Raw genomic sequence first — 21,625 nt, forward strand, 5'->3', positions numbered from 1 at the left:
ACACCAAGAATATAATTTCTTGGCATTTTTAATTTATAATATAACCAAGTGGAAAAACTTTCAACATCTACTCTGATATCTTTCCATCAGCCACCCTCTTAATCACCTCACCAGCTTCATATCCATCCCTATTTGCTGCAATTTATGTAACAGTTCCATATAGTTTCATGCAGAATCTTGTTGAATGTCTTTGCAAAGTCCATTAGCATTATCATCATGTAGTCATTACCTTCATTCAACTAAGCCATCACTTTATTATAAAAAATGAATAAATTACTGTGGCATGAACCTTCATAAAAATCATGCTGAAACCTATATATAGTATCTTATTCCCATCCACTCAGTCCTGAATTTTTCTATTTTTTCCCTAACCAAGTTCTTTATTAGTATGACCACCACTCCTGAGATGCTGACTGGTTGATAATTTTCTACCTCAGTCATGGAGGCTCCTCTCTAGCACATTCTGATCATACGCAAGCTGATATAACAGTTAATCCCATAGCTGCATTCACATCAAGGATCTATAATATCTTATAGATGTCTAGTGCATAGGATTTAAATCTATCTATCTATATATAGTTTATACAGAAGAGGAGTATTTCAATCTTGTCCATGCAGAGTCATAATCATTCATTCTGCAATTACCTCTTCATCACTGCAAAAGCAGTAATATACAGCTTCTACCTCAGACATACAAGACCAGACAGCACAGCAACTTCACAGAGAGAGGCAGCTGACCAACTCCTTGCAGCCTTCAAACAAAAGGTGAGAAGTCAGATCCTACACGAGCATCACCGCCACAGGCAAAACAACATCTTTTCCACCAAGACTGGAATCCACAGAACCAACTCCTGGCTGAGCAGGGTGACTGTATCATAGTCCACTTTCCAGCATAGAAGTGACATCATCTCAACTACTGTGCCCAGATTTGGTCACCTAGGTTTCTTCTTAATGGGGAGGAGGTGGAGAGGATCCAGAGACGAGTGACCAAGATGATAGCAGGTCTATGGAATGAACCTTATGAGAACAGGTTGAAGATTTGTGGGTTGCAGAAATTGGTTGATAGGCGGAAAAGAGGAGATATGATTGAGACATTCAAATTGCTGAAGGGTTTCTATAGGATTAATTCAGAGGATATTTTTGAGATCAGGACTGGTGGTGGGAGGACTAGGGAACATCTATGGAAGCTGGGCAAGAGTGTGGTTGGTAAGGGTGTTAGAGCTGGGTTCTTTACTTTTAGAGTGGTAAATGAGTGGAATAAGCTGCCAGAGTCTGTTGTGGGTGCTATGACAGTGAATGAGTTCAAGGCAAGGTATGATCGATACTGTGAGAATGTCGAATAGTTGTGTGGACATGTTTAGGGCCTCCCTTGATGAGTCTAAGGACTCCTTGGAGTCGCCCGTAGTAATAATAATAATAATAAACTTCCTTACCATCCCAACAGTCTGGGAAATTGTTATACTCAGATGCTATACACAGATTGATAATTAAGTTAAATTATAATAAATTAAAAAATAATAGGCTAAAAATGTAATAAATATGCAACTACATGTACAGAGGGGATTCAAATTTAGTGCATGTGCTCTGTTCTATTGTAAAATTACTTACTATTCTGCTTTGCTTGACGATGATGTCTAACAACATATGCAAAACAAAATATTTGAAAAAATAAGTATAGTTTTGTTATGTAAGGCACATATAACTATATAATTATACATCACCCTTCTAGCTTGTGTTTTATAATGCTATGTGCTTGCTGATGCCCTCTTTAAATTCCTCCTAAAGTTTTCTTTTCTGTTTTTTTTTTTGGATGACCTGCCTTTCACAAAACCATGCTAAACCCCCCATACATTATCTTGTTCCTATCTGCCCATTTCTACTTAATGATACTACTACTCCTCCCTTTAACTCTCACTTGATTTATCCTCCTGACTCTAGATATGCAGTCTGCTACTACTCCTTTCAAACAATATTTCATGTATTTTTTTAATACGAGTCTTGCACTCAGTCAAGTTCCTAAGGAGTGGAAGGAGGGCAAGATTGTGCCACTTCATAAAGGAGGTGATTAAGCTCGAGCATCCAATTGTGGGCCTATCTGTGTGTCGGATGTTGTGGTTAAGTTGTTGGAGAAGCTTGTAAGAACTAGGATCCAGAGTTGGGTTGACTACAGTGGTGTTATCTTTGATGGATAGCATGGATTTGCTAAAGGGAGATCATGCTTTAGTAATCTACTTGCTTATTATAATGGGGTGACTGCTTCCTTGGACAGAGGAGAGGGATATACAGTAGTATGCTTGGATTTCGTAGGGGCTTTTGATAGAGTACCTCATGATAAGTTAACAGTCAAACTAGAGCAGATGGGGTTGGATATTGAATTAGTAGATTGGATTGGAGACTGGCTGTCTGGTGGGTATCAACGGGTTGTGTATGGGGGAGCGATATCAAGGAAGGGGGAAAGTCACTAGTGGAGTGCCTCATGGGTCTGTTTTAGGGCCATGAGGCACTCCACCAGTGACTTTCCCCTTCCTTGATATCACTTTTTTTATCTATTTTTATTTAGCCAACAGCACCCATAGAAGGCACACCCCTCATAGGATTTTATTATTACGAGCAAATCCAAGGAGTCATTCCTTAGACTCATTGAGGGAGGCCCTTAACATAATGCCAAGAACTATCCAATATTTGCACAGTATCATACTTTGCTTTGAACTCATTCACAGTCATGGCACCCACAGCAGACTCTGGCATGCCACTCATTCACTACTCTCCAAGCAAAAATCATAGTTCTAACACCTTTGCTCAGTTTCCATGGATGGCTCCTAGTTCTCTCACCAACACACCTGTTCTGAAAAATTTTCTCTGAATTAATCATGTAAAAAAATTTTAATCCTCATTTCTTTTGCTTATTGTTTCTTGTGTATTATCACAATTTAACATTGTATTCTTGATGATGTCTCTGTGATTGACATGAAATATTGAAGTCGATTAATCCTGTTGTTTAATTATTTCTTTGTGCTGTAAATTAATCCATTTAAGTGCAACATGAATGCAAACCAGCACCTAAGCCTAAATACACGTTTATGATTCAGCTGACTGAATCATCATCAAAGTTGATGAAAAGGATAATTATTAAGGCATGACCTGCCCTTCAAACTGCTATGCTGTCCACCCCTAACAGAGTATTGCATTCTTATCTATGCATTCTTGAATTTTACCTTTGACCACTTTCTCCAATACCTATGCTACCACTCACAAGATATAAAAATTCAGTATAACTGTCTATAATCACTACAGTTTGTCTTGGAGCCTCCTTTATACAAAGAAACTATTTTCCCCTGTTCAATTCCCTTGGGACCTTACGAGAGCTAAGACTTAACAGTCAGAAGCAATTACAATTCCTCTATATAGTCTCATAATATGTGGGCTGATATCTTATTGCTATTTGCACATTCAGATTCTGCAATATCCAAACTACTTCTAGTTCAACTACTTTCCCACACAGGTAATTGTCATAGCAATATCTTCATTCGGATGATAGACCCTTACAAAATGGTCACTCAGTAACAACTATTTTTGACTGCTCCAGCCAGTAGCGCACCCAGGGTTTAATCTTGGTGGGGGGGAGAGTTGAGTAGATAATTTGAGAATACACAACACGCAATGCATACGACCTATGACTGAGCATCTGCAATGATCGCTAATTCATAAGTAGAATAGAAATATAAGACATGACAAAACATTAAAAAATGAATTTTATTAATTAGATTTAATTAGAAAAAGATTTCTGGAAAAATTTCTAGTGTTTTTCCTTTTTCTTTGAGGGGGAAGGGCCCCTTTCCCTCCCTTCTGGGTGCACACTGGCTCCAGCACTCATTAAAGTTATGCTTCCATACCATTCTTCCTTTTTTCCTTGTGTACTGCTCATGAGTTTGCTGTTCTTATATATCCTCCACATTTTCTTTCTTTGGAGTTACTGCTCCTCCATCTAATCCATTTTCCTAACCTTGAGTATGCATTCTGATACTGCTTCCTTCAAGTATCTTTTGATTATCTCCCATGCACATTTCTTTCTATGCAAACTCTCCTCCCTTGCAGATTCGTATGCCATAGCACTGCTTTAAGCTGCCTCCTAGGATTGTTATAATCCCCTTCCCTGTAATTCCCCCCCCTTAACTAAAAATTCCATGTGTAGCAACTTTCAAGACCACAGGATTCTTGTCAAGTGTCATCTCCATCCAGGAGGTTGACTTATGCAACTAAAAATTACATCTATAATGTGCAGTAGAAAGATAAGATGGCAAGGATCTAATCTCTTCCATCTCAGAGTTAGTATCCTGTCTGTAGATGCGTTCACAGGAGCAGTTTGCCTGTTCAGAGGGACAGAAAACCCTCTGCCTCCATATGAGACTGGCATACATATTGAAAACACCTAATAATGACTCCTCTCATTATAGAGGGGACTGAACCTAGAGTCTTTCCAACCACACTAAAGAGTCCTACTGCATGCTTACTCTTCCCAATTGGAAGTAATGTATCTACCTTATTTATGGGCAGATCTGACAACACTCTTCAACTCTCAGTCCTCTCTATCACCTGCAGTTTCATGTAATTATCTCTTAGTATAATCGTATAATTTCATTTCCTTACTACCATGTGATCATCTCTTTTTAATCTATGTTTCATAATAATTACTCATTATACTAGATAAAGCACGTTTGCAAGGTACATGTTTAAATTTCTTTGTCAACCGGAATGCATGGCACGAGGGCTTTTCCTACGACGGATCGGATTAGGGTACATACTCACTTCAGATTTTTTTTTCATTAATGATTATCATATTTGGGAATTATCTTTGGTAAAAATCACTTCATATATATATATATATAAATTATTTATTCTCCTTTTTTCAAACCAAGTATACTCCCTCACGTGACAAATTTGCGATTATTTTTTCCACGGGAGTAATTAAAAGGTCGCTGCTTGCGCTGTTATTGCGACTACAAAACATCTGTAGAAAACAAAATGCTCTTTCATGGGATGCACAGGGCTTCTGAAGCTGGGAACGCTATTCTAATAAAACCACGAATTATGGTATTTAATATACGCACAAGACGTTGAGGATGTAGAACAAATGCGCTGCCAAAGCAACCAGCTTTTCTTCATACTTTTCTGCATAAACTTGCCTTGATACAAACACTATTCCCACAGAAATTACAACCTGTAAATATAATGTTAGACGCTATTTGAACGATGAAATTATCTGTATATTTGTTTCAGAAAATGAAGCATTTTAACACTGCGCCTTGCTTTGCTCACTTACCTGGTGAATCCAATATAATGGATTAGAAAATTTTATTTGAATCTGCAAGCACTATGTAAAAGATATACATACATACACGCACAGATAACAGAAGAAACTTATTTCATCCTTTGCTTCAGTAGAATGTTTTCCCTTTAACACAGCGTCGTCCTTAAAACATCAGCTTTATCAGTGAAATTTTGTTAACGATTGGCTGTAGATAGTGACGCTACCTATCCGCCAGCTGATGGCTACTGTTTCAGAATGACGCAAAGTCGCTTCTCTGAATAGAAGCGACAGCGCAGTTTCTACTGTACAACTGCTAGGTATTAGCTACATGAGGAAGAAGCTACATGCGGCTTTATCCTCTCGAGAGAATTATTAAACACTTTATATTTCATTATTTACTTATATAACATATTGTAAGGAAAAAAATCAATAGCTGCACAATACAAAAAAAGAAAGAAACAGAGTATAATAAATTTATATTTAGTCGCCTGCCTGGCATAAAAGGAAAACTAGTCATCTTCTTATGTTTAATCTAAACTGGACGTTTACCTACCATTAATGCACGTAAATATTAGGTAAACTGATAACATATATGTACAATATTTAGCCAACAAAGGTTGGTCGATTGGTAGAGCCTCTGATACTAATGACTCACGCAAAAAGTTAAACACGGTTGAGCGCGGTTAGTAGTTGAAAGGAGATCAATCGTTTGATGCTGTTGGCACACCCATCCCTCGATGAGTCTTTGGACTCCTGGAGGTGTTACATAATAATAGTGTTATCGCTTTTACTACTTACATTTAATTTTTTATGACAATCCCGCTCACTAAAGGTTGTAAACCTGCAGCATATTTGTACCTTTTGAAGTCTAAAAGTTTAATACAATAATCCTTTTTCTAAGTCAAACAAGATTGTCAGTCATTTCAGGCCTCCGATAAGCTAAGAAGGTGGGGGGGGGATAGGGAAGGGTGTAATTACACACACGTGGAAACTGGAATCATCTACAATTCATTTTACATTCAAAACCATGCGATTTGGGCCTCTCTATTAACTCTGCAGAAGGTTGTCTGTGGATGTTGGAGAGTGAAGACTATTTCACTGGGACGACTAGATCGGCAAGTAGATAAATTTGCACTATTCTTTTAAATAGGAATGCTATGCGCACGTCAGGGCCGGCTCTACCGACGGTCTAACGCGTGCATTTGCACGGGGCGACAATTTTTTTTGGGGGGGGACGGCCAAAATGAAAGTGAATAAAATGAAGATGTGGAATAAATAATAATAATAATACTGCGTAAGATCGCGGCTTTTATAATAAGTTGACTAGTGACTTATGTCCATGATGCTGTTTCTATTTCCGACAATCCGTCGACCAATGATAGTCGCGTAATGCTCTTCGGTAATCGAATCTATGTGAGTTATTCTTCGCTTACTCTCTTTCCCTTTCCCTCTCGCTCTCCTCTCTATTCCTTGCATACGCACCAATGGAGTCTGCAATAAAACTGCATTTAAAAGTTCATTATGCGATATTATAGTTTCATCTTGTGCTTGTTAACTTACTATGAATTGAATTTTCCACTGTTAGCTGGTGTTAAATTCTGAATGAGAAGAATTATAATATAATAATAGTAATTCAAAGTTTAACATAATCTGCCATTCCCAAGGCCAATTTTGTTCATCGGAATAAATGTTAAAATATTATCTACTGTTGTGTGCCACTATTTTGTATAAAATATATTTGTAAAAACTTGTATTAATCATGCTAATTCTTAGTATTGTGTATGCATACCATGTAAACTAAACACGGGAACTTGGAACTTAATCCGATTATATGAATTACTGCCTAAGGCAAGACACGTGTACTAGAAAACGAGTCATATACGAAGTAATTGAAATTTCCACTAGAGTCCATCTCCTTGAGTAACAGCCGTCGATACTATAATCTACAGAACGTTTCAGTTGTTTCTGAGCGTGTATCAAGGAAAGTTGATTTTGCTCAGTGTTAGTGACTGTTACAGTGATAAGTTTTTTTTAGAGTTTTATGTAAATTAGTAGTAAGTAGCGTTTCAACCTCCATTAATTACTAAATAATACCATACTAATAATAATGTTTTATTGTAGGGTTTAAAACAATTTTAATATTCAAATAAATTACAATGTCCGATAAAAGAAAAAACTATCAGGTGCAGAATATCGCAAACGGAAACTGGAAAAAGAACGTGATATTCAAAAACATAGCGAGACTTTACTTAAATATCTAAAAACTGAATCAGCTGATGTAAGGCAGGAGGAAATAAGTAAATGTACTGAAACCAATGATTCTGAGCTCATGGCAAGTACTTCTAACTAGGATCCCAGTAACACAGACATTGCAAGGAACTTCGAAAATGAGACTGATATGACAATTTCCGAATCTAGAGATTTAAGTGATGAACTTGATAGGTACACTGATCCTGCTAGATGGAATCCTTCTTTAAGCGATGCCGAAAGACTGGAAATCATAAAAAAGGGCCGCCAGAGAACCAAACAGTGATTTCATTTTTCCGCGCAGCTCTAATGGTAGGAAATTTTCATTAAATTTTTACACCAGGGAACTAAGCAATGGAGAACATATTAATCGATCATGGTTAGTGTATTCAAAAGAAAAAGATTCTGTATTTTGTTTCTGCTGTAAGTTGTTTTCCTGTAATATAATGTCATTCACTACTAATGGGTATAATGATTGGGGTCATTTATATGTGTATCTTAATGAACACGAGAAATCAAAAAACCATTTGGAGTCCCATAAAAAGTGGATTGAATTATCGTTCAGGCTTAAATTAGAACAGCCAATTGATTCAATGCAACAAAACTTATTAAATCCAGAAATTCGGCACTGGAGAAGCATAATAGAACGCCTAATTGCTGTTGTCTAGTTCTTGGGCCAACAATGCTTACCATTTCGTAGAACATCTGATAATTTATATGACCCTAACAAGGGAAATTTTTTACAGCTTGTGGAACTGATTGCCAGATTTGACAGTGCTATGTCTGAACATTTAATGAGAGTAGCTTGCGGTTTGGCCCAACATTATCTTGGGGAAAATATTCAAAATGAATTGATTGTTCTCCTCTCTGGAACCATAAAAAAACAAATAATTTCTATGGTCGAGAAAGCTAAATATTACAGCATAGTTGCAGACTGTACTCCCGATACATTGAACAATTAACACTAATTGTAAGATTTGTTAATATGGATCCAACTGATATCAACATTCATGAGCATTTTCTTGGTTTCATTCTTGTAGAAGCCACTACAGGCTCAGCGTTAACAGAATGTATCGTAAAAAATTATCAGATATGAATATTCCAATCGCAAACATGCGTGGCCAGGGTTATGACAATGGATCGAACAAGTAAGGAAAGCATTCAGGAGTTCAGCAACGCATTAGGGACTTGAACTCAAGAGCATTTTATATCCCTTGCTGTTCTCATTCTCTCATCTTGGTGGTCAATGATGCTGCAATGTCATCTAGAGAAGAGATTTCATTTTTTGAAACGGTTTAGAAATTGTATATGTTTTTCTCAGCGTCAACGCTGCGTTGGGGAATCCTTATGACACATTACAAACCTAACGCCCAAGCCATTAAGTACAACTCGCTGGGAATCTAGATTCGACGCTATTCGTGCTTTAAGATACTATATTGAGGAGTTTTATTATGCACTGATAGAAATTGCTGATGATGAGGCAGTAGACAAAATGGCGAGACACGAAGCTGAAACCCTTGCTCTAAAACTTAGACTTTAAATTTTTATGTTGTCTGGTTATATGGCACTATGTTTTAAATGAAATTAATATTTCAAATAAACTGTTTCAAAGCATAAAGATGGAATTGTGTAGTGCCATAACAACATTGGGTAATGTTCTCAAAAGTCTTAAGAGTCTCAGAAATGATAAATCATTTCAAATGTTTCTTGTCGATGCTACAACATTAGCTGAAAAAGTCGAAGCTGATGCTGATTTGAAACCAACATTCGAAAGTACCAGATTGCGTCAGCAGAAAAAGCAACATGATTATGAAGCAAGAGATGAACCTATTTTAGATTCCAAAGCAAAATTCAAAGTTCAGTGTTTCTTTTTTATTATTGATATTGCAACTAATTCTATTGAAGAAAGGGTTCGAGCAATTGGAACATCACAGTTCACATTTTTCATTTTTATATAATATCTGTAAATTAAAATCTGAGACGACAAATGAGCTCTTAGACAATTGTAAAAACCTAGAAGCTGTTTTAACACATGAAGAAAATAGAGACATCGATGCAATTGAGCTATTTGATGAACTGAAAGTAGTGTCCAAATTAGTACCAGAAAATACGCCGCCAATTGAAGTTCTTCGTTTTATTGTTGAAAATAACTTTGCTCCGAATGTCGCTGTCGACCTAAGAATATTACTGACATTGCCTGTGACGGTTGCAAGTGGTCAGCGTAGTTTCTCAAAACAGAATCTTATTAAAACTTACTTAAGTTCAACAATGGCCGAAACTAGATTGGAAGGACTTGCCATGATTTCAAGTGAACATGAAATCGGTCAGAAATTAGACTATACGGACCTAATTTCTGATTTTGTAAATATGAAATCAAGAAAAGTGTATTTTTAATCAGTAGATACTAAAAACAACATAAATTCTAATTAAAATAATGGAAAATAGTGCTAAAACTATAACGTGCACATTCTATAGTTAAGTGTAACTCAACAGTTCACCATTGTACAAGTGAAGATATTCCATATATGTAAGTAATAAATTATAACTACATTTAATTGTTAATTGATGAAGTCCATGGTTTATGTTATGAATATGCAGTATTTTAATCACTTTATCAGTGTATTATTATTAATGGTACTATATTTAAAATTAATGGTCATGAAACTAATGTTGAACATAATGGTTTTCAAAATTCCAAAAGTTAATTTGAGGTTGGTGTTGGGGCGGCAAGTAATGGATTGCACGGGGCGACAAAAATTCTAGAGTCGGCTCTGGTGCCCGTTTATTATATTTTTTAATAACAAAATACAAAAGAATCGGTTTACTGTCAGGGAGAAATTTTCCAAGGGTTGAGGGTAGAAGTATGGCAACCTTTCTGTAGCATAATACCAGACTTTTAAAAGAAACTATTCTAGGCTCTATTCTGATCGCCGACTAGAGCTTTATTTATTTATTTATTTATCAAGCAGTTCCCGAGTTAGTCGATCTTTGTTGATAAAAGCATATATTTTTTCTCCCTTCTAGTATCTTCGGATTTCACCTGGCAAGCCAGCCAAAATGATTGTGAAAAGAAACCGTTAGACACAATCCCAAGAGTTTAAGAATATTGTGTTAAGTATGGAAGTGGTTCTTTGTCACACTCTCAACTCAGAAAATCAATATCACGAACTCAGCCATCAATGATGACTAAAGGTGGATAAGAACTGGTGATATTTTTATACATTTAAATGAAAGTAGAAGAATAACAGTGGCCAAATCAGAAAAACAGTGCCTATTAAAATGCCAATAAAAAGGCAGAATGCAGAAACTGCACTTCTATGAGGAAGGGATTTCAGAGATATGCTGACCAAAATACCCTTTCTAGATAGTGTGCATTTGATGTTATTTTTGCACCGCTCCAAACCTGAGAAAAATATTCTAAAGTTTCGGAGGTTTGGGGATTTATATAGTGTTAATAGTAATACAAGTGGGAGATAGAGACGAGCGAAAAAAGGATATCGAGGGCTATTGGAACCATAAATTAACATTCCCTCTTTGAAGGTATCTGTAGCTAAAACTAATACACGGAATGAGTCCACATTTTATATTGAGACTTCCGAAGGCATGGGGAGATGAATTCCGCGAACAAAAGATTTAGTACCAAAACTCGCCGATAGGGAAAATGTTGGCGCTGGCGGAGCCGAAAGCTTTCAAATATTTGCAGTAAACGCAGGTACGAAAGGATTATGCAAATTTTACTGTGCTTACGTGACAGCAGTGCCACCAACTCCACTTAAAAAAGGATTGGGATCGTTCAGGCAGTTATTCGAATGACTGACGAATTGTGCTCAATATGCGTCCTATCTTGCCTCAGTTGTTAAGTTGTTTTACCTTAACCAGTGCAATACCGTAGCGGCCCTTCGGGAATTTAGAAGGCTTCATAACCTGCGTACAGGTCCTATGTCAGCTGTAGCACTGAGAGTTATGATTAAGAAGTTTGAAGAAACTGGATCACTAGGAGTTAGACCTGGCAGAGGAGAGAATTCAGTACACTGAAAATGATGTATGTGGTCCAGGCAGTGAGTCTGTGAGTTCACTGCCTCACAGACTCACTGCCTGGACCACATACTGTGAGTTCAATCAAATCATTAATTTCTGTGTCTCTCGAAAGTTGTTGTTTTAGTTTAATTATTATTATTATTATTATCATTGTAACGCGCCACATATCCAGCTGGAATGAGTGACGCAGCAGTCGCTTACACCGCCGAAATGTTGTTATTCCTGTAATGTGATTATGCGCTTGTTTTCGGCTCCGCCAGCGCAAAAATTTCTCCTATCGGCGACTTTGGTACTAAATCTTTTTTTCGAGGAAATCATCTCCCCATGCCTTCAAAAGTCTCAATATAAAATTTGGTCTCATTCTGTTTATTGGTTTTAGCTACAGATGCCTCCAAACAGGGAAAGTTATTTTATGGCCGCCCTGTATAATAAGTTTTCATGCAATGCAAAATAAATGAAATAATTTTTATTTCATTTTAAAATGAATTAAAAATTTCATTTTAAAAATGAAACAAGAAAATATAGTTTCTTTCTGTACATCAATCGCTGCTATCCTAAATTCTAATTTAAAGGAAGTATACATCTATCTGACGTAGAAGATGCTTTAACACAAAAGAGAACATTACCGCAGCTAAGTAAATTCAAACATAGGCTATTTTTCTCCCAGAAGCTTGAATTTAACTGTGCTTCAGAAAAATCTGAGTCAGAATTTACATTCTCACACCAAATTTCATAGTTAAAGTTATGATCATAAGATTCATACAGTTATACTCTCGTCACCCTTAATTTTACAAATCAGCGATAAAGGTGAACTCAGATATTTCCAAGAGCTAGGCTTAGAATTCTAACTAGTCCTTGGGAGTGAAATGGATTGAGAAGGATTTATTTAATATAGTCTCTTACATTCTTTAGTCCTGCTATACTTTTTACATGCTTTTCTACCCTTGATCTCATTTTAACTCAGATACATGGTTTAATCTAATTCGGCCTAGATGTTTCTTGTCAGCAGTGCATCCAATCTTTTTTTTTTTTTTTTTGGTTTGATATTTTTTTTCTGTTATCTCTTCATCCAGTTACTCTTACTAGTGTATGGTCTTTACCACAGTCTACTTCTAGACAAGTGCGCCAATCAAAAATGCTTGCTTTCAAACCTGCAGTGCTAAATTATAACCATTCTGGTCCCTTTCCCGTCTATGTTTAATGTCCAAGTATGGTACGTCGTGTCCCCTTCAGAAAGTATTAAAACTAGCCTGTTAGCCAGAGCAAATCTCAATAGCCTTTCTCTGAAAGGTGGTACAATCTCCTTGACTAAACCTGAGTCTTCTTAACATACCCTTTCGCAAAAAGCAATTTCGCAAAAGGGGGAAATTAGCTTGGAGCAATTTAAAATTAAACCAATTAAACAGTTATAACACAGGAAGACAAAGGAAATGCCAGGGTGATCTTAAATACAGATCACAATAAAATGAAATAACTATTGGATACGTTAACATATATTCCAATAGTGAAGGACTCCACAATATAAAAAAAAAAACCTTAAGCATATTAGATAGTATCACAGATTGGCCAACGAAAACTGTTTAAATAATAATAATAATAAAAATTATCCGCATATACCAAGGATTTCATAAATGGTTCTATGTATAGACGTGCTAAACATTAGCATCCGAACTCAACAAGCACATTGGCAAGACATCGTCTTTCATAAATTCCACACTTTAAAATCAACTATTCAGAACCTCCAATTGGAGGGGAACGATCGATTAGTGAGCTTTGATATGTCGTCTCTTTTTAATGTTCCAGTGGACATTGATACGCTAGAGTTTCTTCCCAAAATATTCCTCCCTGACATTTCCAATCTCTTCAAGCAGTGCCTTAAATCGGGGCATTTTAGCTGGAATAACCTGCTCTTTAAAACAAATTAAAAAGGTTGTTCCTAATAAAGTGACCATTTAGTGTATATATATAATAAAAGCACCTTCGGTAGGGTAGGCTAAGATAATCGGAAAGACATTTTTCGAGCCACTTCAGCCATAAATAAGCAGGATGTTTTCCCATTGCGATTAAATTCGTCTCCCACCGATTTGAAAAATGTTCACATTCCACAAAACATCGAAGACCACAGTGGAATTCGACGGGAGACGAATTTAATCGCAATGGGAAAACATCCTGCTTATCTATGGCTGAAATTAGCCAAAGCTGAAATTAGCGTCTCCAACCAACAGGCTGTTGGTTAGAGACGTTAATCACTCACTGCTTATCTGCACTTACCTTAGAAATGCGTTCACATATAAGATATGAGAACATATCTCAGTACATAATAGAACACATCACAGACAATGAAGATAACGTGGAATCTTACCTTCAGTCTGATTTTATATCAAGCCATCATATCCATAATTTGCAAATCGCCAGTTTAGAATTTGAAGTATAAATCATCATGGATTTGTGTAAGTACCTTTACGTAGTATTTTCAAAAGGTGTGGTACCTTTATATGCTTTCAGATAAAAATCTTAAATAGAAGTCATCACTGCTGTACAGCGGCGGCTCGTGGCTCGAAAACGTGGAATGTTGCAATTTCGAAATATACATACACATTGTAAACACAGTGTATACGTGTTTGGATAAAATATCAAAATTATGGTAAAAATTTAAAAAAAAATTAAAGATGAAAAAATATTGTTTATTATCGATAAAATTACACAGTTTGGTATAATTCAAAATTACTTAAAAATAAGATATATTCCTTTAATTGTAATTAAAGGAATGGATTTACAATTTTTGGACATTACAATTAAATGCTTTAATTGTAATGTCCAATTACAATTAAAGCATTTAATTACTTGCCATTGCGTGGTTGGCCTATTTTTCATGATGAAAGCCCACGCTTCTGAGGAAATTCCCACTACCTATGCGATTGTCTTTAATTTAGAACTCCGCTTATGGCTTATGAACAGGGTCTTCTTCCCCAAGACAGAATTAGCGGATCCCTCTAACTGAAGAGTGTATCACACCATCCTTATCACTTCAAGGAAATACATCCTAGTCTCCGAAACTAAACGGAATATATGTTTCGAATTTTCCAGTTTCTTTCGCAGCCTTTTTCAAGTAGACCGGTTTAATCTTTCCTGAAACGCTCTCAGTAAGGAAATCCAGCTTCAGTTGGAACACAGTCCAGGACATAAGGAATCTCGTGCCTTAGAGCTGTCTGTTACTGAGAAACTAATGAGGAGATTATAGCTGCGACTGATCGGCATTTTTGTTGAGTGCATTTATACTTTAGTGGCATTTTTATCAGTTTTGTCGTTGAAGCTGTTAAAGTACCACTCCAGTTTCTGAGGAAAAAATTTAACTCGGAGCAATTAAAACAATGCCAGCCAAGTAGCTGCTTTTAAACCGTAGCCAGCTTTATCAGTACTCGGATCGTAGTTTTATATGCTCCACTAAGAGTTAGATAATCAGAAATCGAGGGAGGGGGGATGGAGTGGAATAGTTGAGCAAGGACAACTGGTTAGCAATGCAATCCCAAAAATTACTTTTTAAAAGAGCTCCCCCCCGATATTTACAGAACTAGTGTTTCGTTATTTTGATCTAATGTTTACGAGCTATGCCCTGGTAAATACTTCTGCCGGATAAAAGCGACTTACTTTTATTCAACATGTCATACAGTATTTTGCTTCGGACTTCAGTTCGAGCAAAATACTGTATGACATGTTTATTTGAATTTTGGGCTTCTTGATTCTTATAAAAAGAGAAGTCAGCGACTCGCTGCGGATTATTGGTTTAAGAGTCACTATAGTTTGATTTATTAGTAAATATAATTTAAAAAAAATAATATTATAGAATTTTTGCATTTTTTTTTCAATTCTAGGAGTTTAATGATAACTTCTCAGTCTTCCCTGTGAACGCCTACATCAAGTAATCCCGTATTATTCCTCTGCTCGGAATTATTGGTTCAGTGCACAAGAATTGTTAAATATCCCCAGTTAAAAATGCGCATTTCAAAAATCTAGGTTATTCAAGATATAAACTTAACCTATTTGTAACTTGATACTTGTGGTGCAGTGGTATTTTCCGCCGACGTGGAAAAAAGGTGATGACAGCGATGTCTTTGAAGGAAATTTGAAAAAGGAAAAAAAAAAGATCACTCGAGTCTGAAATTAACAGAAAGATAAACATTTGTGACTTCATCTGTAAACAGATGAAGTCACAGATGGCCCTGTCAGTAAGAGTGTGCAGTGGGAAGAAAATATTCTCAACAAGGAGAAAACTGAAGTAGTCGAAAGATTAATACCGTTGAATAAAAACATTTCGTAAGGTTATGGAAGTAGTAGCGTCATCGTATTGCGAAATTCGTAGAAAATTATAATGGAAAGTGGAAGTTATGCAAGTTGTGACAAAGTGTAATAAAGAAGTAAAACCTTACACTTTTCTTGATCTGTTATAAATTAATAATATCACAAATGGATGTATATTGAGTATCAGCGATAGTCACAATGCAACGCCGAAATAACAGCACAGAACTTCAAGTAATTAAATTGTAGTTTGTTGTTGATTGGCGTTCAAACTTAAAGCCAAATCGTTTAGGATTTTCAAATATTTCTCCTCCTCCTAAATAGCGAACTTATTGCAGTCAAAGAAGCACTGTTTAGGAATGGGTATTGAAGACTTCGACTTTATTTTATATTCACAGTAATGGGGAAGCAATTAATGGGCAATTAATTAATGTGTTTAGCAATTAATGTGTTTAGCCTTGTAAATTAGGCCGGAACCTTACTAGTTTCCCATGAGCCCTAGGGAAAGTCTACAAAAGCAAATATTACCAACATCAGTCATTTGGTGAATGTGGCCGGTCCCTTGCAATAAAAAGCAATAACTTTTGGCAGGAGTAGCTAAAAGGAAAATATTGTTTTTTTTTAGGCAATTGAAAAAGTGACCTGCGATTTGGAATCTCTCAATTCTATCGCAAACTGCGAACATTTCTTTAATATCTCTTAAAATACACCACCGAATTTAAAAAGACAGACCTTCTCTAGATCTCATTAAACTACCCAATAGGCTATGGTGAATGAAATGTCATCCATATTAAAAACTTTGTAACCATGCTATTTCAATATATGTTCTGCACGTAGGAAAAACATGCCACTCTCATGGCCGGTAGTGCTAAAGGCAATTTTACTTTGCTTCTTTCCGCGCTATTGAAGCAGTGCCCTCAACAACTGATTATACACGTGGCCAGAGTGATTAAAAACCACTGAATTCGAACATTTTTATCTTTGTATGCTGTTTGACTTCAAGAAGAAAGCTGAATATGCGATTTCGTAAAACATCCGAATTTCAATTGAAAGTTGTCACACTCGGAATATCCACATCATCGCGCAGATTGTTTCAAATAATAATTGAGTTACTTGATTGTACTGGAATGAGGTAGTCCACTCCTACATAAAATATTATTGTTTCGACGTGCCAGCGGCTTGTAGGCATTGTATACCTCCGAATCAAAAAATTAGAAATAATCAAAGAAAATGTTGAATGATTTGTAATTCTAATTTATTGCATAGAAAATAATTATTACAAAATATGAATTAGCATCATCTAAATATACGTACTTTGTAGATTATATAACCATGCAAACATAAAAATGCAATATAAATTATAAGAAAAACTTATTTAAAAACATTCACAAAATTAGAATACTTTAACTGATTCAAATTACTGTATATTAGAATATTCCAAATTTTTCCGATTGGTTTTGAGGAATGCGTAGAAATAGCATGTATTTCAGTAGATGCGGGACTGACTCATGTGTGAGGAATCGTTTGCGCGTTGATTTCAGTTAATCATTTGCTAAACATGGTCGAACGACCATGTTTAACAAATTGTAATCAGAAAGCTTAAAAGCATTTGCTAAAATGTTTTTAAGCAAACGTGAGTATTGAGACAGCATTCTAATAACCGGAGTTTTTAAAATAATAGCTGCAATAGTGGATGAAAGGTGGACTACATCAAGAGATGAGGAGATTGAAGAATATCTCGAAGAAAAACCGCTTCTGAAGTGTAATGTATTTTCACAGGAGATGGAAAGAACTAGGTGTGAATGTATCTAATGTCAAGACGACTTCACAAATTGGATTTTAAATCACGTGTGCCTAAGACGAAGCCGCTTATGACTTCCAAGCAAAAGGCAGCTGGAGTATAAGCAAAAGCTGTTGTGGGGTCAAGAGGACTGGAAAAAAGTACTTTTTAGTAATGAACGTATGTGTTTGTGTGTACCATGCTCATCAAGGGATACGTGTTTGGCGTCTTAAGCAAGAAGCATTTGATAAAAAATGCATGAAAAACTTTCTGTGAAATTTTTAACTTCTGTCATGGTATGGCTTGTATGACCGCAGAGGGTTCAGGTAGGCAGTATATTGTGTATGAATGGAGTCAATTCCAATGTGTACCAAGAAATTCTTGAGCACTTCATGTTACCGTCATTGGAAGATTTATGTGATGGTGATTTCCTTTTTCAGCGAGATTCAGCTTCTTGTCACACTTCCAAGACCACTACTAGATGGCTCAAAGAAAGACAAATCAATGTAATTCCTGCCGGCATCTCACCAGATTTAAACCCTTGAGAATTTGTGGGGAATTCTGAAGAAACGTCTTCAAGAAGTTGTCCCAAGAAACAAAAATGAATTTGTTTCTTGCCTGCAAACCATATGGGCATGTTTTGATTTAAAGAAAAACTGTGCCACTAATAAATAATATGCCCAATCGTTTATGAACGGTCATAAAAACTAAGGTGGATGCACCAAAGTACTAATTATCATGTTGTTTCCCTTTGACTGTAATTTTTGTGCATTCATTTTCGCATTATTCTAATATTTTGAAACACATTAAAAATATAGCCGGCAAAGGTTGGTCGATTGGTAGAGCCTCTGCTACTAATGGCTCAGTTAAGTAAGTTTGAGCGCGGTTAGTAGTTAGAAGGGGACCAATCGTTCGATGCTGTTGGCACACTCTCCCTCGATGAGTCTTTGGACTCCCTGGAGGTGTATAATAATAATAATAAAAAAAAAAAAATCAGCTAACGCCTTTTTATTCCCGTATACGGGAGTAGGCGAGGCCATTTAGCCCTATCTAACTTTTGGAGACTGAGTGGGCAGTTCAATCTCCACTGGTACCAATCGGAGATAGATGGCCCAAGGCTATCACTAATTAAGCGGTACTCAGTGAAGAGAGACGGCTCAAATGTGCCTCCATCTCGTGGTCCCTAACCTTAACACAATATATTTAATGTCTGAAAATAATGTGGGTTCTACGGTCGATTTTCTTGAGTTTACGGGACGAAAAACCCGAGTTTCCGGGAGGAAAAACCCGCTTGCCCGTGCCAGAGATCGACTAACTCTGGAACCGGTCGAAAAAAGGCTTAGAAAAATTTCCTCTAGTTAATAATAATAATAATATTCCAATTTTGTGAATGTTTTCAAATAACAGTTTCTTGTAATTTTTATTACATTTTTATGTATTTACATGGTTATATAATCTACACAGTACGTAGATTTAGATGATGATAATTCATATTTGGTAATAATTATTTTCTATGCAATAAATTAAAATTGCAAATCATTCAATACATTTTCTTTGATTCTAATTTTTTGATTCGGAGGTGTACATTTGATGGTGGATAGCATATTTTCTCTGCGACTAACTGTTGTAAGTTGGAATGTCGGTATTGAATGGATGTTTATGAATATCTTTCCAGTGCATAATGATGTTCTTATCCAGCAACAGATTACCATCCTGCCAATCAGAGGTTGAAGCGGTTTAGAATGAAGAACAAAATTGGTGTCTGTATATCAGGAAGAAGTAAATTATCTAATTTTCAGCGTAGCCAACTTAAGTGCTATTGGGCAGACTGACAAAATTAACAAATAAAAATATCAAAAGCCAAAAATATTGCTGTCAATCCTGAACAATGCACTCTCATTAGCAAGTTTTTCAACCTCCCACGCATTAAAACCGTTTGTCTTTGAAACAATTCTGCTGCTTTTTGTTTTTGAGTGCTGTAACTGAGACCGACCCGGTAGCGTAAATGTCATGTGATGACGTGTGCTCCTAATCCTGGTAGGGAACATTCATTTCGGAAACTTCTCGATGTAGAAAAGTGATAATTTTGTAGTTCGATGTTACAGATGTCTTCGAGTCTCTTTAGCAGTGGCGCACCCAGAGGGTCGGCAAAGTGCCCGGGCACCCCCCAAAGAAAAGGAAAAAACACTAGAAAAATTTCCAAAAATCTTTTCCTAATTAAAATCCTTTTTTTTAAATTTATGTTGTGTCGTGTCTTCTATTTCTATACTACTTATGAAATAGCGATCACTGCAGATGCTCAGTCATAGGTCGTATGCGATGCGTAGTGTGTATTCGCAAATCGTCTACTCAACTCGGCCCCCCCAAAGGTTAAATTTTGAGCGCTCGGCCCCCTCCAAGATTAAATCCTGAGTGCGCCACTGCTCTTTAGTATAATTTACCTTGTGAAGGTTGGCGCTGCATCACAGTCATGAGGTGGTAAGCCACTTTGTGTAGCATCTCGTCTAGTTGGCTTTTGATGGAGACTGAACCAATTTGCAGCTTTACCTCGAAAGGTACGCCTTCAGCTTTCGTCAACTGTAATGTAGGTCATGTCTTTAGCATATTTCTAAACGATTGCTCACGTGAGGCTTTCTTTGCTACATACGTTCCTGGCACTATTCCTAGATGCAGTTTTTTTGTCCCCCTCCTCTTGTATTTTAGAAGCAGTTTCTCCTCAATGGTGTGTTATTTCCCGCCATTTCAGAAAGGCCCTGATCATTTCTTTCAATAACTGTTTGTCTCTGACACACGTAAGCAGCTCGCAGCACTCCTTAGCTCAGACAAAGATCTGGGCTAAGGAGTGTTGTGGTAAGCTGCTTCATTTCCCACCGAAAAGTATTCTTATTTCAATGCACCCTCCCATCTGGAGAGGGCGTGCGTGAGCTTCCCTCCGAATCCATTCTAATTTCACGTTTCATCATTCAACCAATAATTATTGAGCATTTCCTACTTCTGCACGCGTGTTTCAACTCCAACTTACAGATTTCACCAGGATTTTGGTTTCATCCATCAGGAATCAACTTGACATTAGGCCGTGAAGATCACTAAAATTTTTCCGTTTCTCCGTATGTAGTCGGCAAGCAACTGCTTTTCAAACTTGAAAAAGTGAATAACAGGGCGGCGCTGTTTTTTTCTTTTCATTGCTAATCGTCTTCTTAAGACTGTGGGGGACAATTTCCTTGACTAAATGAATCTTTTTTTTCCTCTCTGTCTGCCTACAGTGAAGCATTCGATGTTCAGCATTATTTTATCTACTTTTCTTCAGTATGTCATCCTAAAATGCTTCTTTTAGGGTGACAGTGTATGCTTTTCAACTAATAGAGAGCATAAAGTGCTAAAAACACCATTAATGCTGTTGTCCAAGAATCTCTCCTCCTCCACCTCACCTACCCCATTCTAATGGATTTTATATTCTACAAGCGCTTTGTTATAACCTAAATGGTAAGAAAATGTCCTGAGAAATGTGAAATGGAAAACTGTTCAACAGAGCAAGCACTTTGCTCATCTTTGTCTCGTTCATCCAGCAGTTGGCATTGTATACGTTCGACATTCACTGCAACTTCTCTCTGAATCTTCAACTTTAGAGATGAAGACTCCCTAAAATATAGCGCGATTTCAGGATATCAGTTAAATTAAATTTCTCTCTGGTGTTTATGGAATTCTTACATACATTCCCACAGAAGCATAATTCGAATACGAATTATGGTTATAATATTTTTAATTATTATAATTAATAAATTTTATAATTATTTTAATATTATAATAAAAATATTACAATATTATAATATAATATTATTATATTTTTATAATTCGAATACGAATTATACCTATTTAATATTTAACAGCAAATGTTAAATAGGTTCCTCCGGCTTTAATTACCATAGCCTGAGAACTTCGCTGTTTCTTATATGAAG

The 21,625-nt window shown here is 36.4% G+C and overlaps 1 protein-coding gene across 3 annotated transcripts in view; it reads right to left on the reverse strand.

Moving 5' to 3' along the window:
- The window catches only part of LOC150092492 (cholinephosphotransferase 1-like), a 195,506-nt gene that overhangs the window by 126,010 nt on the left and 47,871 nt on the right, over nt 1-21,625 (reverse strand). Inside the window, exon 1 of one of the 3 annotated variants that reach the window (XM_090414334.1) lies at nt 5,321-5,532. The exons of 1 other annotated variant lie outside the window; for it this stretch is intronic. The gene's annotated coding sequence lies outside the window, so the exon portion shown is untranslated. Of the gene's footprint in view, nt 1-5,320; nt 5,533-21,625 lie in introns of those variants that run through there. One more of the 3 variants, XM_090414332.1, reaches the window with a different exon arrangement.

The sequence above is a fragment of the Typopeltis vanoorti genome, chromosome 25 (genome assembly GCF_054136105.1).
Source record: "Typopeltis vanoorti isolate ZY-2024b chromosome 25, IOZ_Tvanoo_1.0, whole genome shotgun sequence".
NCBI lineage: Eukaryota > Metazoa > Arthropoda > Arachnida > Uropygi > Thelyphonidae > Typopeltis > Typopeltis vanoorti.